This window comes from Onychomys torridus, chromosome 8 (genome assembly GCF_903995425.1).
Source record: "Onychomys torridus chromosome 8, mOncTor1.1, whole genome shotgun sequence".
In the NCBI taxonomy this organism is placed as follows: domain Eukaryota; kingdom Metazoa; phylum Chordata; class Mammalia; order Rodentia; family Cricetidae; genus Onychomys; species Onychomys torridus.
Window position 1 is genome coordinate 56,679,724 of NC_050450.1, and position 22,551 is coordinate 56,702,274.

The 22,551-nt window shown below is 47.5% G+C and overlaps 1 protein-coding gene across 3 annotated transcripts in view; it reads left to right on the top strand.

The window, feature by feature from the left end:
* Pik3r5 (phosphoinositide-3-kinase regulatory subunit 5) overlaps positions 1–22,551 on the top strand; it is a 64,274-nt gene that overhangs the window by 975 nt on the left and 40,748 nt on the right. Inside the window, exon 1 of one of the 3 annotated variants that reach the window (XM_036198021.1) lies at positions 20,963–21,297. The exons of the other annotated variants lie outside the window; for them this stretch is intronic. The gene's annotated coding sequence lies outside the window, so the exon portion shown is untranslated. Of the gene's footprint in view, positions 1–20,962; positions 21,298–22,551 lie in introns of those variants that run through there. 3 annotated transcript variants of the gene reach the window in all.

Genomic DNA, 22,551 nt, shown 5'->3' on the forward strand with positions numbered 1-22,551 from the left:
TGCCGAAAGAGAGTCTCGGCCCCAGCGCTACAATACAGCTGTCCAAGGTGAACCAAATTTTAAATAAGGTCCTTAAGCCAGGGGTGGAGCTGTTGCTTGGGAACCATGTGTAAGATGGAATAGAGACCTGAGTTCCAGCCAGACCCTGGCATATGACCTCCCTCTGCCTCAGTCTCCTTGTTTGTAAAATGGGCTATATACTTCTGCTCTACAGGGCCATGTGGGAAATGAAAGGAGACAGGTGAGCAATGAGGGCTACACGGGAGACCTTCACTTATGTTTGTTCCAAGCTCTTACAAGCCAAAAGAACACCTTTTCTTGAAAGAGGCTCGGCCCCACCAAGGGGCTGACCTATAAGCTATGTATATGTGTGTATGTAGCCTGGTGTACTTCTCACATTTGGCATAGATGAATGGGACAGTGATGCATATGCCATAAAAGGACATATCCTCAATTTGGAGATGGTCGTATGTTCACATTTTATTTCTATAGATCAATTATTATTAAAGCGTTCATTACTTATTTTGTGGGTGTGAGTGTGAGTGTACATGTGCATGCTTGCCATGGTACATGTGGAGGTCAGAGGGCAACCTGAGGGAGTTGGCTCTTTCCTACTCTGTGAGTTCCAGGGGACAAACTCAGGTTGTCAAGCTTGAAGAGAAGCCATCTCCCCTGCTCAGTTTATTTGTTCTCTGAGACAGTCTCAGGCTGTCTCCCACACTGACCTCCAGCTCAGTATGTAGCTGAGACTGGCCTTGAACTCTAAGTGTTGAGATTACAGGTAGTTCTGCTATGCCCCACTTCACTTTCATATTTCAGCAATGCCGAAGCTAACGTATTACAGTTATAATAAGCCCCAGTATTTTTCCTTGTCAGCACACAAAATGACGGTGCATCTTTACAATCAATGACAGCTTGCAGTCTGTTAAGTATAGGGTATGTTTTACAGAAATGTTTTAGAGGTACATGTATACACAGAGAATTATGTCATTCTCCTATTCTGCATACATTTAAAAACATACCTCATAAGCACCAAACTTTTTGAGGTATCTAGTTTTTTTTTTTTGTTGTTGTTGTTGTTATTGGTTCTTTCTTTCTTTTTTCTTTGTTTTATTTTTAAGACAGTCTCCCTGTGTAGCCCCTTAGCTGACTTGAAACTCACTGAGTAAACCAGGATGGCCTTGAACTTACAGAGATCTGCCTACCTCTTACTCCCAAGTGCTTTTTGAGTTACTTTTCACCTGGGCTTAAAGGCATGCACGTGGCCCTATAGTATCTCATTTTAAAGACAGTGTTGGCTGCATTGTTCAGTAGAGCACATCGGGTCTGATTTAGTAACTTCTCGAGAATGTGATCCACTGGTTCTAATCCGCCCTTCTCCTTTGCCCCCTGGGCCTGCTGCTGATATATTTCCACACCACTTCTCTTTCATCCTTCTATGTGACTTTCCCTGCCTTGGCTACGGTTGTGTGGTGTATTGGACACCGTGCTAAGCGCTCCGTGCCCTTTCATCTTGATATCCACACTGAGATAGCTGGAGCCATCACCCCCACTTTACAGATAAGGAAACGGGGTGCTGAAGCCACTCAGTCAGAAAATGCCAGACCTGGCCTGACTCTGGCACTGCTCTTGACCAGAGAGGGGCGAATTCCAGTGGTGGCCTGCGGTTGTCAAGTACGTGTCTTGCCTTGCATTTCCCCCTACCCCAAGGCTGGCATAATTGGAATTATGGATAATTTGGATAATTGGAATTATATGTTAGGTGACTTCTGGGTGTTCAAGGCATAAATATCACAAGGGGATGAGAAATGAGAAAGTAGATAACTTTAGTAGCTCAGAGCATGAGTCTCCTAACTGTCATTTGGGACCCAGATTCTTCTAGCCAGTAGAGCTTGGCCTCAGGAGGCTTCCTGCATCGTGTTGCTCTGGTGATGGGAGATCCTAAATCTGAATGAGTTGCTTTTCAGCATAAAGCCTGCAGAGGGGTACCAAGTTCTCCTGCCCCCAGCCTAGGTCCACCTTCCTGCTTCCTCTTGTGATGCTCAGTCAGCTCTGAAGATTCTGTTTCTTCTCCCCAGATTGCTCTTCCCTTTCCCTGCCCACCTGGTGTACTGGAAATTCCTCCCTCAGTGGACACTTCAAGCTCCATCTTCCAGAGTCTCCCCCAACCTCTGCTCTCAACCTGCAACACTAAGCTACTGTCCTCTACGGCCTCCCAGGATAGCACTGACTGCCTTGGCCCACGGGGACTTCCCAGAGACTAACATAGCTATGACCTGTTCATGGTCAGTGTGGCTTCAAGCTGTCACCACTTCAAGCTGAGGCTCCCTGGGGTCTCACACAAGAAGCCCTCCATGCACAGCCCCAGTAGATGCTGCTTAGATGCAGGATAGTGTCGGGGTCAGCAGGGTGGGGAAGCTAGAGACAGTTGTGCTTTTCATTTTCATGTCCTCTGGAGTCTTGTTATTGTGTTGACCTAGGCAAATGAGCTTGTGTGGTTTCTTCATGGTGGGTGGGGACAGGGCTGGGATGTGAGGAATGAGGGTGGATTCCAGCCTAGTGGTCCTGTTTCTACCTCATTCCTCCACAGTAGCCTCAAAGCCTTGATTACAATCAGATGCCTCTCTGAGTGTCATTTCCCCTGTTGATATGGCAGCCGTGTGGCATTTGATCCTGCCTAACCTTCCATAGTTGTCAGGACTTTGCTGTGGAACATGTTCAGCATACAGCCATGGACCAGGCTCAGAAGACACAGGAAGGCAGGCCTTGCTCCTGCCTCCAAGGAGATGTGGTCTAGTGGTTCAGGACACCCAGCACAGAGATCATCTCATTCTAAGTGTGAGAATTACATGATGCTGTGGGATTACAGAAAGGGAGTTTAGGGTTTAGGACTGTGTCAGACTTTACTTGAGACCTGAGAGATATGCAATAAAAGAAAAGAATACTCATAATAATAAGAGGAACTTTTGCCAGATACCTGCTTATGGCTCTGTGGATATCTTCCCTCATGAATCTGTCCCCCAACAGCTCAGGCTGTATATGTAATCATGAGGGGTTTCCTCCTTCTGAAATTAGATGTCACAACTGAATGTAGCGACTTGGTTCCACATCTGACATGGACCAAGGATTCTTTCCATGCTCCTCCTTTTCCCTTATCCCAAGGGGGCAGTTTGTGAACATTGAGATCTTAAATACCATTGCGGTGGGGGAAGGCTCTCTCTTCTTTTTCTCTGTTCATTGCTGGAGAGCATGTCCCACTCCAGACCCTTTGGAGCTCAGGGTCTCTCTAGCCATGGGAAATTCTACCCATTGTAGCCATGCCTTTATCCAGTCCCTCTTGGGAACTGTGTTCTTGCCCAGTTCAGAACCCCAGCTCTTGATTCTCTATATCATGTAATAAGGCTCTTCGCCAGCTCCCACTTCTCCATCCAAAGCTGTCTTCCTAGAACCCTGACATCCATATGGCTGGGCATCTGGTTGAGTGTTCCTGTGTGGCTTCGTGGTGTAGGCTCTTGTCAGGCAAATCTTCACACAGCCACTTCCACCCAACCTGGTCGACGTGGCCAACCTCCACTTGGGGTTTTCTGCATTTCTTAGATCACGTCGTCTACACCTACAGTTCTTCCAGAAGAGTTTCAAATACTCTCTAGGGCAGTGGCTGTCAACCTTCCTAATGCTGCGACCCTTTAATATGGCTGTTCAAGTTGTGGTGAACCGCCCCCCCACCATCATAAAATTATCTTCATTGCTGCTTCATAACTGTAATTTTGCTACTGTTATGAATCATAATGTAAATATCTGTATTTTCCAATGGTCTTAGATGACTCCTGTGAGAGGGTCATTCAAAACCTCCCATACAGGGGCAAGACTCACAGATTGAGAACCATTAGTCTAGGTAGCGGGCCCCTTTGGAACACTGATGAAAAGGTAAACACACATGTATATGTGAACACACACACAAATGCACACACACACACACACACACACACAAACACACACACACACACACAAACACACACAGAGTCTCTTTTACATAAAACTCCAAGGTCTTCTTAGACTTCTATAGTCCAGGAAAGAGCCTGGCTTAGTAAGCTATGTTCTAGAAAACACAATCACCCCTGTGCAGTGAGGCTCCCCAGGAAGGCAGCTGTTAGCAGAGGCAAGCTGCAGGTGGCGATGGGTAATGAATACTTCAGAGAGCACTTGGGGAACCACCTACGTGACTCTGTAGTGAGATTTTGAGGCATGTGTCAGGGGATTACTCAACTTCATGATCTCACACTAAGGACCTCTTCTGGATTTTATTTTTTAATGTGGGATCTCACTATGTGGCTCTGACTGGCCTCTAAGGCATACTCCTCCTGCCTCCATCTCCTGAGAGCTGGGATTACAGGCGTGTGCTGCCATGTCCAGATACTGGCTTCTGATGACTTGTGAATATTTGATTTCAACCTATTTCCAAGATAGTGAGTGAGCATTGCCTTATGCTAGGAGAGTGCTGACATGAAGCGCTTTCCACTCTGCCCCCCAACCAGGGGACCAGGTTTATGGCCAGGACTGGGGACAGAGGAGACATGGCTGCTGCCATTCTTTGCACCTCATGTCTACAGAGCTGTGCTCCTGGAGAGTGGCTTGTCTTTAAGACTTCCTTTCTTTGTGGTTGTGATGCATTAGTGGCCAAGCAAGTTGCTTGAAAGATGTTTTCTTCAATTGCTGTCAATATTAAGGCTGTCAAATATATCTTTAAACAGATAGCAGAAAATTCTTGCATTCTTTCACCTCGGCATGGGTTTGTATGACATAGTCTTAACTTCCCCACATTGAGGCTTCTTTGCATTTCTGGACTGAATTCAATCATTATTTTAAATACAGTACCAGGTTTGCTCCATGAGAGCCTCTTTAGGAGGTTTGCATCTGTACTTAGCATGGTGGCTTCCCAGCACTGTCAGACACCTGAAATACCTGAGTTGTAGAGCAAAGGCTGATTCTGAGTTTTGGAACTTTCAGTCTATGGGCTGGCTTCATTGCTGTGAGAGAATGGGGCATGGCTGCCATGAAACAGAGTGAAACTGCTTACATCATAACTGGGAAGACAGAGAAAGACAGACGACAGACAGACAGACAGACACCCTGGAGTCTTTCAGTCTTCTGCACAGGCACAATACAGTAATGTAAAGACCTCTTATTAGCTCCCACTTCTTAAAAGTACCATCACCCTTTAAGAGAGAGAGAGACCAAGCCTTTAGGGTTTGCATACCTTGGGGGACCGTCTATGGTTCAAGTTACCCCAGCACACTGTGAGCCTGCCCTCACTGCTGTCCAGAAGTTCCAGTATGCGGCTTTGCAGGGTAAGCTGGGAAGCTCTTCATCTCTTGCACCCTGGAGCACCTTGCAGAGCAGACAGTGGTCTGTCCTTCGACAGGTGTGAGGACTGCCCTGCTGCTGTGGTCCTCTGTGGCTGGATCCCCGGCTTCCCACTTTCCACACCCTTCTCTCCTCTACTTTTTAGTTCTCTTAGGTGCACAGCCGCCCAGAGCTGACACCGGAGAGTCATCTCTGGTTCTTGACCGTCAGCCACTGAGCATTCACTTTACATGCCCTTCAGTTTATGCGAAAGTCATTTCTACAGGAAGCCAGGCAGATCCCTCTGAGAGCAATTCAGCCCTGTCAGCTTCAGAGAAAGGTAACTGGGAGGGGCTGGGGTGGGGGACGGCATGGGGAGGTAATGACAATGTGTTATAAAATTATCTTAAAAGCAGAAGATTTTCTCTAAATAGAGATGAGCGAGGTGCCACCATCTTCAGCATCCTTTGGAAAAGGTGAACAGGACGGGAACAGGCTCAGTGAGAGGAAATGAAAAGAGAATCGAGTTCAGCTCACTTCAGGGAAGGTCTCAGAGAAAGTCGGAACAGGTCGTATGTTGACAGAGATCTTCCCAGTGGTGGAAGGGTTTAGGGAAAATGCCGTGATAGCTGTGAGAGTGAGTGCGAGATACCTCTCCTCTCACTCCTAATGATGGCATCTGACCAATGGTGCACAGGATTGTTCTGTCTGGGAGTGGTGGTGATCGCCTGTATGAGAGTTGCCGTGAGTTTGAGACCAGCCTAAGCCACATAGCAAGAATACTTCACAAACATCTTTTTTCAATTGATTGTTCTGAAAAGCATCATTTGAATGTAAGAAGTTTAGTGGTCGTGAGGGAACAAAGTCCTAAAGCTGGGCAGTTCTCTCAAAAGTCCCACATCTCTGCTTCTCAGTGTGTTCCTCCTGGCTGTTAGAAAACATCACTGTCCACGGTGACCCCCGGACTGGAGACTAGATAGTGTCACAGCCCAAGCTTGGGGTGTGGACTCTGCGTGGGGTCTTCTGTGCTTTGCTTCCTAAGACATACTAAGTCCTGCCAAAAGTCATCTGGTCAGAATCCATCTAACTGTCACTGGTGGTCACGTAACCTCCATGGTGGCCACACAACCTCCAGGGTGAGCCAGGTGTGAATGGCCTCTTGAATGTGAGACTTTCAAGCCAATATTTCATAAGCCTTTGCATTTCACATCCATTTCCGTACTGACATCTTAGGAGATTCATTTTGAGAAAACCAAATGCTCAGAGCCTTGGCCAATGACTATGCTGGGGGATTATAGGGCTGTGGTGTGACAGACACTCTGGCTACTAGAGGGAACATATGTGACGGTTAATCTCTGTCACAAAGTGTCCTCCTCATCTCTCTGAGCCTGTCAACTCCTGGACCAGTTGACTCCAGATCTGACCTGGAAGTTCCTGGGCTGCTCTCTGGATGCAGCCTTGTGGGAGATCTGACAGTGCAGCAGAAAGAACCTGTTCCTCCCCTCCTGGTGTCCCTTATGACAAGACTCCCCAAGAATATAAGTCCCTTCTCAAGCCACAGTTGTGGCAGTCCTTACTGTGAGTCAAGTCTTGATTGGATGCTTCCATCTACAGTGATGTTGATTGTATTTTGGCAAATTCCAATGGCCTCTTTCTTGCCTGCATCTCCCCTGGGCCTCCCTCCCTCCCTTCCCTCCTTTCCTTTCTTCCTTCCTCCCTCCCTCCCTCTGTCCCTCCCTCCCTTCCTCCCTTTCTATATTACCATCTCTTCCAGGCTACATAGCAATACTGTCTTAAAAAACAAAACAAAACAAAAACACAGAACTTCATAAAAAGTGATTGTTACGAAAACCTAACTTAAATATAGAGGCAACGAACCCTAAAACTGGGCAGTTCCCTCAAAAGCGACCCTAACTTGTGACCCTCCTGGAATTACAAGCATGTACCACTGAGTCGCACTTCTTGGAAGTTTCTATGGAAATTTGATGCCATCTGCTGTGGACTGGAGTTTTCCCCTTCCTGCTCAGGTCTCTAGCCAGCCAGTTCTTTTCTGGCCTTGGTCCTCTCTCTCCCTGGATATACTTCCTTCTCTTTCTCATTCCAACCGTGGTCTCCACAGGCATCTTGTCTGTTTTCCCTTGGATGCACCATCTCCCTGCGAAGACACATCTGGGACCTAGCACACTTCCTCTGCGGACTTCCCCATTTCTGTCCGTTCTGCAGCTCAGCTCCAGTTCTGAAATCCTGGCGTCATCTCTGCCCGGCATCCGTTTCTCTCCACTCTGTCCAGTCGTGATGATGCTCCCTCACTCCCTGATTCTTCTATGTCTCCATCCCTTCCTCTGATGTGCACTTGAGTTTTCTTCACTGTGCACCTGTGGAGGGCTTTTGTCACAGGCTCTTCCTTTATCCATTAGGAGTCACAAAACCTTTATTACTGCAGCCAGAACCCTTTGAGGACATCCCACTTTGGGGAAATGTCCTTGGTCTTCCTTGGGATAGAGTAGAGTCCTACTGTGTTTTTTTTTTTAGGAAGCCTTGTCCTCTCAAGCTTGGTCCCCCACCCAAGACTTAATGTGCTCTTTCCACCTCCCTCCCGCCTTTCCTAGTAAATAATGTTTTCTGGCACTTTTTCCACTCCTGAGTCCCCAGTGCTTTGGCAGGGCTGGCACTTGGCCGTGCTCAGTCAGTGGTAGCTGAGGCTATGACTGCCCTGTGAAGCAGCCAGCCCAGGAAGACAGGAGCCTCAGCCATGGAGGCTGATGAGTAGGCTGAACTGCCCATATCTGAACTCTCCCAGTGGGGAGGCGTTCACTGAACTCTCCCAGGGGGCTCTTCCTTTCAAGCATCTCACTGCCTTTGTGAGAGTAGCTGACAGGTTCGGGTACCTGTGTCTGTGCCTTTCTGGAACAGGACAAGGCAGATGTCCCCTGGGACTGTTTCAGACCCCAGGAGCTCTGACAAACTGTAGGTGCTGATCCTTCCGGGGCCCTCTTGCACTTCTTAGTCCAATCCACATCAGCAGAGGGTGGGTGGAGTGGGGGGAAGCCTCTCCCCAAGCCCTGACAAGCCCCAGTCTGTGACAGCTTGTGTACAGGAGACTGGGGAAGTGTCTGTTTGCAACACAGTGTTGACATGGCCTAGAAGCTTCCTGTCCCCTACCCAGGAAGCTGCAGGGCAACTGGGAGCAGTGTTTTCAGGAGGAGTGAAACAAGAAATGGTCTGGGGGCTTCTTCAGACATCTCTAGGGTGTCCGGCCTACCTGACCTAGGATGGGTCAAGGGAGAGGAAGACCACGTGAGAAGAAAATACAATAAATAATTAGGATTATTTTACATACTGCCCTTTATAACTTGCAAAACCACAAAGCGCTTTTTAGAGACACAGCCCTGTAGAGTGATGGGGACCCTTTAGGATGACACAAGGAACAAGCTTCCTTCTCTGACTCCAAGAGGAGACCAGGAACCAGCATGAGGAAGGACAGGATTCTTATTTTTCTTTGCTTCTTATTTCCCCCCTCTTCCTCCTCTCTTTCCTCCCTCCCTCCCTCCCTTCTTGCTGTGTTTAGTATGTGCATGTGTATGTGTTTGTATGTGTGTATGCATACAGGTGTCTGGGGTATGTGCATGCCCACATACTTGTGGAATCCGGTGGTCAATGTCCAGTGTCTTCCTCTATTATTTTTTCCATACCATTTCTTTTCAGGACAGGATCTCACACAGAACCTGGACCTCACTAATCCAGCAAGATGAGCTGGCCAGTGACCTCCAGCATCCTCCTGTCCCCGCACCCTCTCCCCCACTTTCCACACTGGGATTGCAGGCTGTTGTGCCCAACCTTTTCACATGTGTCCTGAGGATCCAAACTGAGGTCATCATGTGTGTGCTAGTCCCCACTTCGTTTTTCTGAAGGGGAGCTGTGCTTTGGAGAGGAAGGAGACCTCTCTCTGGGAAGGAGTGGTCCATGGAAAAACCCCCAGAAAGCCAAACTCCCATTTCTGATTTGGGGTTCACCTAGATGGAGGGTGCAACCTCCTCTGTGCATACATGCTTATATGGCCTGAGGAGCCATATGGTAGGGTCTTCCTGTCTCCTCCTGGAACATGACAGATTCTAGGGCATCCAATCATTTGCTTGGACCCATTGCTATGTTACCTACAAGAACATGAGCTTGTGTCCAGAGCCCCTTATTGTCCCCAGGCCCCAATGCAAGTCTCTGGAAAGATCTTGGAAGGTTCTTTAGGTCTTCTTGGCCAAAGGGATAGGAATGCCCTCCACATTTCTCTGTAGTGAGAGGCACACCCCACAGCTCAATTTTAAAGATACAAGGCTGGTTTTTAAGGTGCATTATTTCTCTGAACTCACCAGAGGAAGGATGGACTATATGAACCACCCAGCTTAAGGGCTGTGGTGTGAAAGCCTATGACAGTGACATGCTGGACTGTGGGTTATGATGTGAGAATATTGGTTTGTGTAAGAACATTTGCTATGAACGGTAAATGAAAACCAACAGTGAAAAGGGTGTGACCCTTTAAAGGATTTGCTAATAAAAATACCCACTCACTGGCTGTGATGACACATACTGGTGAACCCAGTACTTGGGAATCTGAGGCAGGGGGATTACCATGAGTTTTAGATGTACCAAAAAACACAACAAAACAAAACACCTCCTACTTGAGAAAGACAGAAGCTGCTCTGAGGGCATGGAGGAAAATGAAAAGCAGGGTTGAATCAGCTGCAGGTGACAAGAAAACACAGTTCTGAACTTGTGGGGCTCAGCTCAGGCCCAAACTATGTGAACTATTTGGAGCTGTGTGAAAAGTTTGTTCTGGAAGGTGCCTGAGCCACATGCACAAGATAGTGGGGATGTGGAGAAGTTGATAGACACAAACCCTCAATGGACCATGCAGTGAGGCAACATATACGGACATCTCCTTGGTGTCACCAACTGCCATTCCTTCCTTTATGTCCCACTTTGGCCTAAGGCTCTGAGCTGCCCTCTGAGATGGATGCAGCTACCTGAGAATGCCTTTTGTACACCAAGGCTAAATTCTACAGTCCGTAGGCTCCTCTGAGGGGATGCTGAAGGACTTGGGGCTAGGGTCACCATTCAGTAATGGCCACACTCCCACCTTGGGTCTAGAGCTCAGCCTCTTCAGAGAATGTCATCCATTCCTTTCTCTCTCACTCATGTTTTCATAGATAGGGATGGCTCCCTCTGGGCCGTAGCACTCCTAAGATTAGCTCAGAGGTAAAGGTAGGAGCATCTGTTTTGCCAAAGTGTTTGCTGTCTTGGAGGGAGGAAAAGCAGTCATGAAATGTTATTTATTCCCATGGTAACTTGATTGGTCAGTGGCAGATGGTCCCTAATCTGTTACTGAAACAGGAACTCTTCTACAAGGAATTGCTTCAGTGTACTGCCTGGCCAACTCTCTATGTGCCTAAGAATGCTTGACCTGAAAATCCCTCAGTCCCTGTCACTATGGCCTCTAGAACAGGTCACACACAGGCAGCAATCCATCTAGAAAGTTGAAGCCACCTCTCTGGAGGTCTTTTATGAGGTGTCCTCCTACAAGGGAATTTTGGATACACAGTATGGTCTTCATTTTAAGGCCATGCCATCCATCCTACTCTATAAATTTGGGGAAAATCCATTGTCTATATGCAAACAACACAGTAACAGATAAACAAAAACACTCGTTTTCTGACTCGGCCTGGACAGAGACGTCAGCACACTGGTTGGTCTGTTGTATTGGAAGAGAACCATACTGCCAATGGCTTAAACACACAAGTTTGATCCCCTCTCATGTAACGGCAGAGTGAAAGTGAGCCAAGGACAGACAGCCTCGCAGGCCAGGAACCAAGGTTCCTTCTGTCCCGTGGCTCTTTCTCTCCTCTGCATGTGGCTTTCATCGTGGTCTAGGATGGCTGCCTTAGTGGCTGCCGTGACATCTTCTGGCTGGCCATTGAGAGGAGGGCAGGGGAGGGGAGGATGTGACTCCTTTGATAGCACATGCTTTGGAAATCCTGTTCATCTGTGTCTGCTCACACTCCAAGGACCACACAAGAGCACAAGGGAAATGGAACATAGAGTTTCTAAAAGTTATTGTTAGAGGAGAAAAGAGCGGGTATGGAAGGGCAAGTTGGAATCTCAGCCATATTTGAAATCTACTCAGTTGAGTGAATCCCCACTGCCATAAACTTCACTGCTTCTGCCATGGAACACACATGCCTTGAAAGCCCCATTGAAAACTGTCAATAAAAAAATGACACGTGTGTCAGAGAGATGGCTCATTGGGTAAGGTACTTGCTGCATAAGCATGAGAAATTAAGTTTAAATCCCAGAATCTGTGAAACCCCAGGCACATCTGTAATCCCAACCCAACTACTGGGAGGTGAAACCCAGAAGCTCAGGGACTAGCCTGGTGTATTCAGCAATTACAGTGAAGAAGCCCTGTCTCAGATAAAAGGTGGAAGGTGAGGACCAAACCTGAGGTTACCCCATGACCTCCACACATGTGCCGTGGCTTGTTCATGTGTACACTTACACACAAACATGCTCACTTACATCCACAATACATCATACACACATCAAAAATGACATGTTGTGCCAAAAGATAGAATCATCTCAAGTGTCCATTGGTAGACAAATGTATACATTATATATGTACAGTGGAATATTCTTCAGCCTTAAGAAGGAGTGCAGTTCTAACACCTATTATAACATGGATGAGCATCAAATTCATAATACTACATGAAATAAGCCAAACAGAAGAATGAATACGGTTTGCTTCCGTTTATGTGAGCTTCTGACACCTGTCAATGCCAGAGGGATGGGAAGGAGATGGCCAGTAGCCGAGAGGGAGGGAAACAGAGTTAATATATGCCATGTATGGTATTATGGTACAGGATGATGAAAATGTGTAGGGGCTGGAGAGGAGGGATGGCGGTACATGCTATGAAAACACTTTATGCAACTGAGCTGTACATTGTATGTGCGGAACAATGACATTTCATGTTTTGTATATCTTAGCACTTTTTAAAAGGATGGCACTCCACACAGGTCCAACAGCAGAGGTCTCTGGCGTCTTATAATAGACGTCCCTATAGATAAAGCTGTCCAACCTGCTGGGTGAGTTTCCCAAGTCAGCAAAGGAGCTACTGTCAGGATCATGTTTGTTTATAGCATCATCGACTGTTACAAGACTTGCTACAATTCGGGAGCCTTGTTTTGTAGCAGTTTGCTTTGTTTTGTTACCTGTTTTAAATCAACAAATCGCTTCTAGCCACTGGAGTTCCAGGATTCCCATCTATGCGTTCAGCCACTGCCTTTTAAGAGTACATTCCTGGGGGCTGGTGGATTCGCAGGATTCTACCTTGCCCCTCTGTCTGCCTTTTATCTCACTTTCTCTTACACATCCGTCGTTTTCTCCAGTCTTACAGACGCCCAGCAGTGGTTCCTTTGCTTTATTTGTGCCAGATGAATGTGTCCACACTTACAGCCCATAGTTGAATACAAACAGCAGGTCCTGAAGGCTGCTCAGGGGTAGAGTGTTTGCCTAGCATGCCAAGGGTCCTGGATTTCATCCCCACCACTTCAGATCCCTTTTATCAGACCCTCTCCCTCAGACCCTGTGGCTCCTACGAGCTTCACATCCCTAGTCAGTGGAGTGTGTCATTCACCAGGTCGGACTTCAGCAATGGCTCCACACGGCCCTTATATAAGCCCTTCTGTTCTTAATCTGTCATCAGAGACCATCCGCAGCCTACCACCCCAGCCCAGACACTTCATCTAAAGTGTCCATGCCATGCTTTAGCCTTTAGGCCAGTGGTCCTCAACCTTCCTGTGGCCCTTTAATACAGTTCCTCAACTGTAAAATTATTTCCATTGCTACATGTAATTTTGTCATTGTTATGAATCATAATGTAAATATTTTTGGAGACAGAGGTTTGCTAAAGGGATAATGACACATAGGTTGAGAACACTGCTTTAAAGGCATCAAATGGCTGATGGCTCCTTATAGGAATGATAGCCTGCCACCCTTGCCTTTCTGAGATCCATTCTCCTTTCTAGAAGCGCCTCCTCTGTAGAGTCTTGGCCAGTGTACATTCTCCAGCCTGGCTGCCCTTCCTGCATCTCCCCTGTAGTGAACCCCACTGGGACACCTAAACATTTAACGCTGTTTCCAGTTTGAAGGCCATTTTGGATGCCTTTTCCTGTGCTTTCTGGCTGTGTCCTAAGCCCAGGACGGGGTGATCTGTAGCAGCGCCACTGAGGGGGTTTCTGTGTGGAAGTCATCTTCCCAGACTGCATTCCCACCAGCAGCTGTGAGTTCGTGTGGCTCCGAGTCCTCACAGACACCGTTTTCGACCTTAACTACAGCCATTCTTCTGGGTGTGTAGCGGCACCAAATTACGGTTTTAATTTGCATTTCCTTATGGTTAATGAAATTAACTGCCTCTTCGTGTATTTAGAGGCCAACTGCTAACTGCTTTCTCAAAGTATAGGCTCAAGTACTTTGCCTATTTTTCTGCAGGGTTGTTTGTCTTTTTTGGAATTTTTATTGTTGCTCCTGAGACATTACGTGATAACCACTCAGGGTCCACCCTTCCCCCATCCATGAGGTTTGTGAAATTTTGAGCTCTCAATGCCTTGGGAAGTTCATAATGTGATAGACTAGCAGTTCTCAACCTATGACTCACAACCCCTTTGACAAACCTCTATCTCCCAAAATATTTACCTTACAATTCACAGCAGTAGCAAAATTACAGTTGTGAAGTAACAATGGCATAATTTTATAGTTGGGGGTCACCACAACTGTATTAAAGGGTCGCAGCATTAGGAAGGTTGAGAACCACTGTCATAGGCCCTAGATATACGTTTCCTATGGGCTTAATAAACCGCTCTTGACCCCCACTGTGTGCTAAGGCAGCCAGTCTCCTTGAGGAAACCGCTGCCAATGGAGATCTGACTTTATGCAAGCACCTTCAACTGCCAGGGGTGGACATCTCCTGCTTTGGACTTTGGAAACAGCCTGGCAGGGCCTCCGAGGTGTCCCCCACATCCTTCTCAAGCCTTGCTTTTGTAACACGCTCACAACGTAGCACGTGCATTCTTATTGGGGGTCCTCACTTCCGTCCTCACTATACCTTGCCTCCTTTGCATTCCCTTACCCCTCCCCCAGTGACACCTCACGCTTGCATGACATGGTTTTCTGTTCTTTCCTCTCAAGTGTCAGCCTCTTGGAAATCTGCTTCCTCAAAATCTGTGACTCATTGTCTGCACCTGGCGTCATCTTTGGTGGCGACCACAGACGCTGGGGTGAGGTGCTCATGTCCTCGCTGTCTGCCTTTCCCTTGTAATGCTTGGGCTGTAGTTGCAAAGACGGCACTTTCCACAGGTGTCTGTGGGCTTCCAGGAGATGAGAGGAGCAGGATGCATGAAAGTTTACGTTTGGTTTCAAGATTCAGTTTCAGCCTGAGGGGCCTTCCAAGTCCAGTTAAGTCCTTGCTGTCCCTAGACCGTGGCTCTGACTTTATGACCCAGGTAAGAAAAGCGGTGTCTCAACCTCAGTTTCCATCCTCTCTTGTCTTCTTTTGGACTTCTTTGTTGTTGTATCCATCCATCCATTTATACATACATACATACATACATACATACATACATACATACAACCATCCATCCATTCATACATCCATCTATACATACATTCAGTAAATGTGCCAGGCATGGGCACCTGGTACTAACATTCTTTTCTTTTCTTTTCTTTTCTTTTCTTTTCTTTCCTTTCCTTTCCTTTCCTTTCCTTTCCTTTCCTTTCCTTTCCTTTCCTTTCCTTTCCTTTTCTTTTCTTCTTCTTCTTCTTCTTCTTCTTCTTCTTCTTCTTCTTCTTCTTCTTCTTCTGTATGTAGGGGGGTTTTGAGAGAGGATTTCTCTGTGTAACAACCCTGGCTGTCCTGGAACTCATCCCGTAGACCAGGCTGATCTCTAACTCTCAGAGATCCGCCTGCCTCTGCCTCCAGAGTGCTGGGATTACAGGCGTGTACCACCACTGCTGACATTCTTTTTCTAATAAAAGAATTTAATTATTTTTGTTTTATGTATATGAGTGTTTACCTGCATGGATGTATGTGTACCATGTGCATGAACTGACCAAAGAGACCAGAAGAGAGCATTAGATTCCCCTGGAACTGGAGTTACAGACAGTAGTGTACCTCCATGTAGATGCTGGGACTGAACCTGGGTCCTTGGCAAGAGCAGCCAGTGCTTTTAACCATTGAGCCATCTCTCTGGCCCCTCGTGCTTACATTCTTAAAAAAACAAACAAACAAACAAAAACTTGTTTGTTTCATATGTATGGGCATTTTGTCTGTGCATTATATGTGCACATGGTGTCCATGGAGATTAGAAAAGGATGTTAAATCATCTGGAACTGGACTTACAGATAGTTGTGGGTGCAGGGAACTGAACCCAGGTCCTCTGCAAAGGCAGTAGGTGCTCTTAATGGTGAAGTCATCACTCTTCTAAATAAGGCTGCAAGGAGTGAGAGATGGAAAGCTCAGTGAAAAATTAAAATGTGCCAGGCATGGTAGTGTGTGCCTTTAATCCCAGAACTCTGGAAGCATAGACAGGCAGATCTCTGGGAGTTTGAGGCCAGTTTGGTCTACATAGTGAGTTCCAGGACAGCCAGGGCTACATGGTGAGACCCCATATAAAAACAAACTAATAGAAATGTCTGGTGTGTGACTTGTTGATGGAGATGTGGAATGAAGTACTGGAAATGGGACCTGCCAGGAGTCCTCATAGACAGCATGATAGAAAGACTAGAAAGAGGAGCAGGGGTGAACCAGCAGGAATCCAGGAGAAGACAGAGGGAACAGCAAGTGCAAAGCTCTGGAGGCAGGGGTATGCCTGGTGTGCTGTTGTGATTGTTCAGGTCCTCAGAAAGCGGTGACATCATCGTGTCAGCATCAGTGGAGCCCATTGTTTGCAAAGGACAGTGGATGTATCAGTCATCTTTGAGTCTACCACAGCACCGAGCAGAGTTTCTTGTGGTTGCATCTGCTAGATAAGGAAGGGTCTTGCTTGAGTAAGTGAGCATAGGATGGGCGGTCTCTAGGGGTTCTTCTACCTCTGAATTGCTGCCATTATCTTAGTTGCCTCGTGCATGGCACCATTTCTTTCTGAGTTTCCTCACAGACTTGGCTGAACTCATGGCACTGTTGCTTCCAGTCATGTGGCCTGGTCTCTGTCAGTGTTTCGGTCACAGTGCCTAGTGTGTATGTGCCACACATTATGGCTGGGAAAGAAACTGCCCTCAAATGTAGTGCTGTATGATGTTAGCTACTTCCTTAATTATGGGGGTGTCGGGGGTTTGGTCTGGTGTAGTGGAACGGTGTCTGTGTGTCAGTGATGTGTTCAGCATTTGGTGCAGCCTCAGCTGGGAAGATAAAAACATCTGGAGAGCAGGACTGTGGATTGGAGTGCCTACCGATTCTTCTCTATGTGTCTTGGACCTCCTCACACCAAGGCAGACTCCGGGTGGAGGAGGAGAGAGGCCCTGCCTTGCCATTCGTGACCCAGGTTTGGAAGCTGTATCAGGCCACTTCCACGGTAACTCACTGACTGTCACAGTTATTGGCATCCCTCAGTTTAAGGACAGGGAAGTTAAGATTCACTTCTTTTTTTTTTTTTAAAGATTTATTTATTTATTATGTATACAGCATATATGACTGAAGACCAGAAGAGGGCACCAGATCTCATTACCGATGGTTGTGAGCCACCATGTGGTTGTTGGGAATTGAACTCAGGACCTCTGGAAGCAGTCAGTACAGCACATATACTAAAATTCACTTCTTAAGGAACTAGAGTCTACTGAACTATAGAGATAACATTATAAGCATCTTTGGATATCACAATCTTATCATATACCTCTGTTTCCTTGTTCTTTTGCTTTTCATTTGGTTGCTTGTTTGTTGTTGTTGTTGTTTTGTTTGAGACAAGGTCTTACTACATAGACAAGACCAGTCTGGAACTTGCCAGGTAGCCCAAGCTGGACTCAAACTCACCATCTTTCCACCTGAGCTTCCCAGAGTGCTAGGTTTACACCCTGGCACCCCCATGCCCATCTGTGCATTTTGTTTTTCTCTGGTGAGTTTTCAGGGACCTTTCCCTTTCCTCTGCTGCCAACAGGAGTGTGTGTCTTCAGCTCCCTCTTAGTCAGGGAACCTCCTGGTGGAAGGAACAGCAGGAGCCAGGTGGAGGCAATAGCTTTGGGGTTGGTGTTCTGTCCCCTAGGAGCAGCATGTACAACAGGGGTAAATGTAGACCTGTTGGTTTGTCAGGGTGGATTCCCACAGAGCTGGCATCTGACTAAATGCTGCACCGAGTGGCTGGTTCCCAACAATCTAGTGAGTCCTCCTGGCTGTGCCATCTGAGTGGGCAACAGCCAGAGCCTGCCTCAGTGGGTGGCATGTGTTCCTCCCCTCTCTTCAAAGTGAGAGAAGGGAGCCAGGCCAGACCTTTGCAGTGAGGAAGGCTTGCTGGCTCCCTGGGCTGCTCCACAGCATGGCTGCCTGCACCCCAGCCTCACACTCTCAGGATGAAGGGACTCTTCTTCACCTCTCCTGTTGCAGGATTATTCATTTACTGGGAACTCAATAGACATGTGTTTGTGAACCTCCTAGTGGGAAGTTGTGAGTTGATCGAATAAAGGAATAGCTGTACATTTTTACCCTCCAGTGTAAGGGTCCAGTGTCTATGTGAAGTTCCTGGATATAATGATCTGAGTGCTGTTGTGACAGGTTCCTAGGCTTCTAGGATTGTATTTGAGCAGGTTGAGAGTGTTCTAGTGTTTCTCTCGGATACGCATGTTCCTGCTGTGGTCAGGTGCCTCTGAGGCCTGCACACAGCTGTGGGAGAGGGATTGGCCTCAGGAGTCTCGTGTTTCCATATTACTAGCAATTAGGTTCTCATCTACAACTTTCTAGGGAAGGCAAACCTCCCCCACATCATTCCTGAACAAAATCTTGGAATGTTAGTACCTGGAGGGGCTTTATTCATAAATTAATTCCGAGTGTTCCCTTTCCAGAGAAGGTCCCTGAAGAATGGGGCAGGTGTGGAGCCAGACACATAGGAAGTACCCAACAAGATTGTATCCCATGGGCATAGCTGAAGAATATTGTTAATTCGTAGGTGTGACAACTATACCATCAATGGAGAGAATGTCCTTGGTCATAAGAGATACACACTTGTTAAATCCCAGCACCTGGGGGGCAGAGGCAGGAGGATTTCATGAGTTTGAAGACAGTTTGGCTATATAACGAGCTCCAAGCCAACCAGGGTTACATAGAGAGAGTCTGTCTCAAGCAAAGCAAAACTACAACAAAACATAGGTGCACGCTTGCTAATACCTTATTATGGTTCCTATGGTTCAATGGAATGCAGGCGTGTATTGAATGGTGTTCCCATTGATGATGAAATGGAGATACCATGGCAGTCCTGTAGCATTACAATGGAGCTGAAAAATTACTATCACCCAGTGACCTGGCTGTCACACAGCTGGAGCATACCACATTACTCATGCATTTGTGATGATGCAGGTGTGCTACCCAACATTGAAAGGACAGAATGCATAATTACATAGAGTGATAATACCTTCATAATGACAATAAGTGACTTGTGTCACTGTTATTGGCTTAAGGATTTATTATATTCTACTTTTAATATTAGTATGGCGTGCATTCCTTCTACTTATAAGGAAATGTTTGCTGTCAGGCAGCATACCGTGTTGTGCCAGCAGCGGCCTCCTGCACCTTGTGCTCATGTTAGTGTGCTGAGATGTCTGCATGACCACCAAATCGTCTAGTGATGGATTTCCCACACTGTATTCTGAGGATGCATTTCCTAAGCATATTGTTTGTTTGAGACAGGGTTTCTCTATTTAACAGCCCTGGCTGTCCTGGAACTTGCTTTGTAGACCAGGCCGGCCTCGAACTCACAGAGATCTGCCTGCCTCTGCCTCCCGAGTGCTGGGATTAAAAGCATGCACCATCATGCCCAGCTCCTACAGCATAACTTAGGATGCATTTCCCCTGTTGATAAGTAACACATGAATGCATTCAAAACACAATATTCACAGCCTGCAGCTTAGTTTCATGTGATTCAGCAAAGTGTATGTGTTTCTGTGTGTAACATGAACATTAGATCCACCCAGCTCAGGTACCTGCCAAACAGGAACAAGGCAGAAAGGATGGACTTCAAAATGTTCTCCTTTTCTCCTACCATGGCTTCTTGCTGAAAGCCTGCCTCTATCTTGCCTCTGTGGGGTGCAGGAGGACTGAGCTGGGCAGCAATCTGAGCTTGCTTAGACATGAATTGTCTGCAGCCTGAGTGAGCAGAATAGAGTCCCAGGCTTGGCAGAACCCACAGGGAAGATGGTGTTTTTCCAGTGTCTGGAGCATCCAAGCGTGGATGAGGAGGTACTGTGGGGTTGTGGTTGTGGAGGAGAAAGAAGGCATGAGACGGGTGAGAAAGGGCTCTCCTGGGAACAGTGGCAGCTTTCTGGGTAGGTTTAGGCAGCAGGCAGCAGACATGCTTTCTTGGGGAAGCCAAGAGACAAGAAGGCTGGAGGTTGATCTTCAGCCCTAGATCTGGCCTGGCCATGCCTGGAGGAGGTTTAACTAGGAACCTGGGAAACCTCTGTAACAAAAAAAGTGGGAGGCTAGGGACTAGTTGGGATGGGACCCCTTCTGGGAAGCTTCCTGGGTAACCTTGCTTCTACTTACCAGCTTCCTGTTGCCAAGGAAACACAGCCCCATTGGTCTTTCCTGGAGCCTTTATACCATCTTACTAGAAATTCCGAGGGAATATAGATAGACCTGGCCTGGAGGAAGCCCTCGTGTAACCCTCTCCAGTAGATTCTCTAAGGATGGAGGGTCTTTGTGTTTTTTTTTTTTTTTTTTTTTTTTTATCTTATGGCTGAGACATTGATGCATTAATTTGACAGGCGGGCTTTAAAGCAGCCCTGGGATGAACTGGTGGGTAGTAACTACCTCCTGGGCTGGCTATGGCAGGTGGTTCCCTGGCCCTGCTCCTCTCAGGATCCTCAAGCTGCAGAGTCTTGAGGTGTTCTGACACATCCTGTGCCCCAGCCCACCACTGGCTGCTCTCGAAGCACAGGCCAGATGTGCAAATTCTGCGGCTGTGCCTGGGGTGAGTGCAGTACAGCTTGCTTTTCTTGGAAATCATCATTGATTTGTTAGAAAAACAGGAAACATTGGGGCTGCTGGTGTGCATCTTGACTTTTCTGTTTTTGTTTTTTGAGTTCCTTTCATCTCTGTCAGGCCCAGGTTGTTTGGAGGGCGTTGCCAAGCAACCCAGCCCTGCAAAGCCTCCTCCTGGCATTCTTTGCCTGTCTACGCCCTCCTCTCTTGGCTTTCCTTTTGACTTCTGTAGCTTCCTTCCTCAGCCTCAGGGACTGCCGTGGAGATGGGTCAGATGAGGTAACCATGGAAACATGATGAAGGATATCAAGTTAGGCTGTCCTTCGATGGAGTGCCGGAGTCTGCTCCCTCCGCCCCAGCCCCACCCTTCTACTGTGGTTGGACTGGAAATAAAGCTGCCCCTGTTTAGGGGACCCACTGTGGTCAGGGCAGCTGGAGTGGCCACCACCAACCTGCTGCTGCTCCCCTGGTGTGACATCACCCTTACGGGAAGTCCTTCATCTCTGCCTGGTTAGATAGGCTCTGGAGGCACTCTCAGATATCACTTTCTGTTCGAGGGGACCGCTGCAGCTGAAAGAGGAGAGGATGTTTCCAAGTGCCTGGAATAAAGAGGAGAATCGAGGAGAGAGATTGTGGCTATTCGTGTGTTGGGACTTGAGGAAAGTTCTAGAAAGTGTTGTGTTTCCTAGAGACACTTATGGGCTTTCCCCTGAGTCTCACCAGGTCAGAGGTAAGCCCTGAGGGTGTCTGGTGGTTGGTTTACTCAGGTTGCTTTGCTGTAGTTATCCACCCCATAATATAACAATATGGAAAGCCCATCTCATTCTGAAGAGACTGTGGCCCAGAAGTCCTCCAGTCTCCAAGCAGGGCCGTGGGTCGTGAGATGGGCTGTGCCTCCCATCATGAGAGGTCCTGTGGGAGCTCTTGCCTCTCTTGCCTTCTCTGCAGGCATCCACCCCTGAGTTTTCATTTATTGCTGCAGTCTTGACACCATGCCTCATCCTAGGGGAGCTGAGCTCAGGGACTGCCCTTTGGAACTCATATCAGAAGTCTGATATGAGAGGTCAGAAACTCCCCACACCACCCTAAGGATGTCGCTTGGCAGAGGCATTGAACTGTCCCTGGAGACAGGGTGTGGGAGATGAGCTTAGATGGGAGCTGGTGACAGACTGTTTAGGGGGGACCCGGGAAGCAAACAGATTGTGGGGACTCTGAACTGGACAGGGAAAGTGGCAGAGGGGTCACACCAGGACTCCAGGATGTGAGCATCAACTGATAGCAGGCCCCAGACCCATGCCCCCATTCCTCAGGGTTTCATAGCTACAGGGCGGGGTGGGGGTGGGGGGTGGTAGAGTGTCGCACCTAGGGGCCCATGTGTGTGGATGGAGGGCTGGTGACATCATTTTTGTCACTCATTTCTAACTGAAGGTTGGTGTCCCTTTCGATATGAACACAGCCAATAGGCCACAGTCAGATCGGTACCTGAGTCTCTGTCACCAACAGAAATCCAGATGTGTGCACATCACTCTGCAGTGGTTGCAGAGAGCTTTTGTTACCCGGGCTTTTTGATATTTCCGAGTGGTGGTAAGAACTAGACTCACTGCAGGGTTTTGTTATTTAATGTGTGAGAAGGATGTTATTATGTATCATTACTTTAGAAATCTGGTTGTCCTAAAATAATTAGCAATCGTATTCCCACGGTGTATTAGTTCCTTGTCTTGTTGCTCTACTTTCTAAGCTCCTCTTCTCTCTCTCAAGTTTCATTATTTTATGTGTATGAGTGTTTGGGCTGCATGTATATCTTTGCGCTACTGGCATGCCTGTGTCCAGGGAAGCCAGAAGAAAGCATTGGATACCCTGGGGCTAGAGCTGTTAGCAGCCTTGTGGGTGCTAGGAATCAAACCCAGGTCCTCTGGAAGAGCAAAGAGTGCTCTTAACCCCGAGCCATCTCTCCAGCCCCTTCCCCACACCCCTGCTTCTTTTT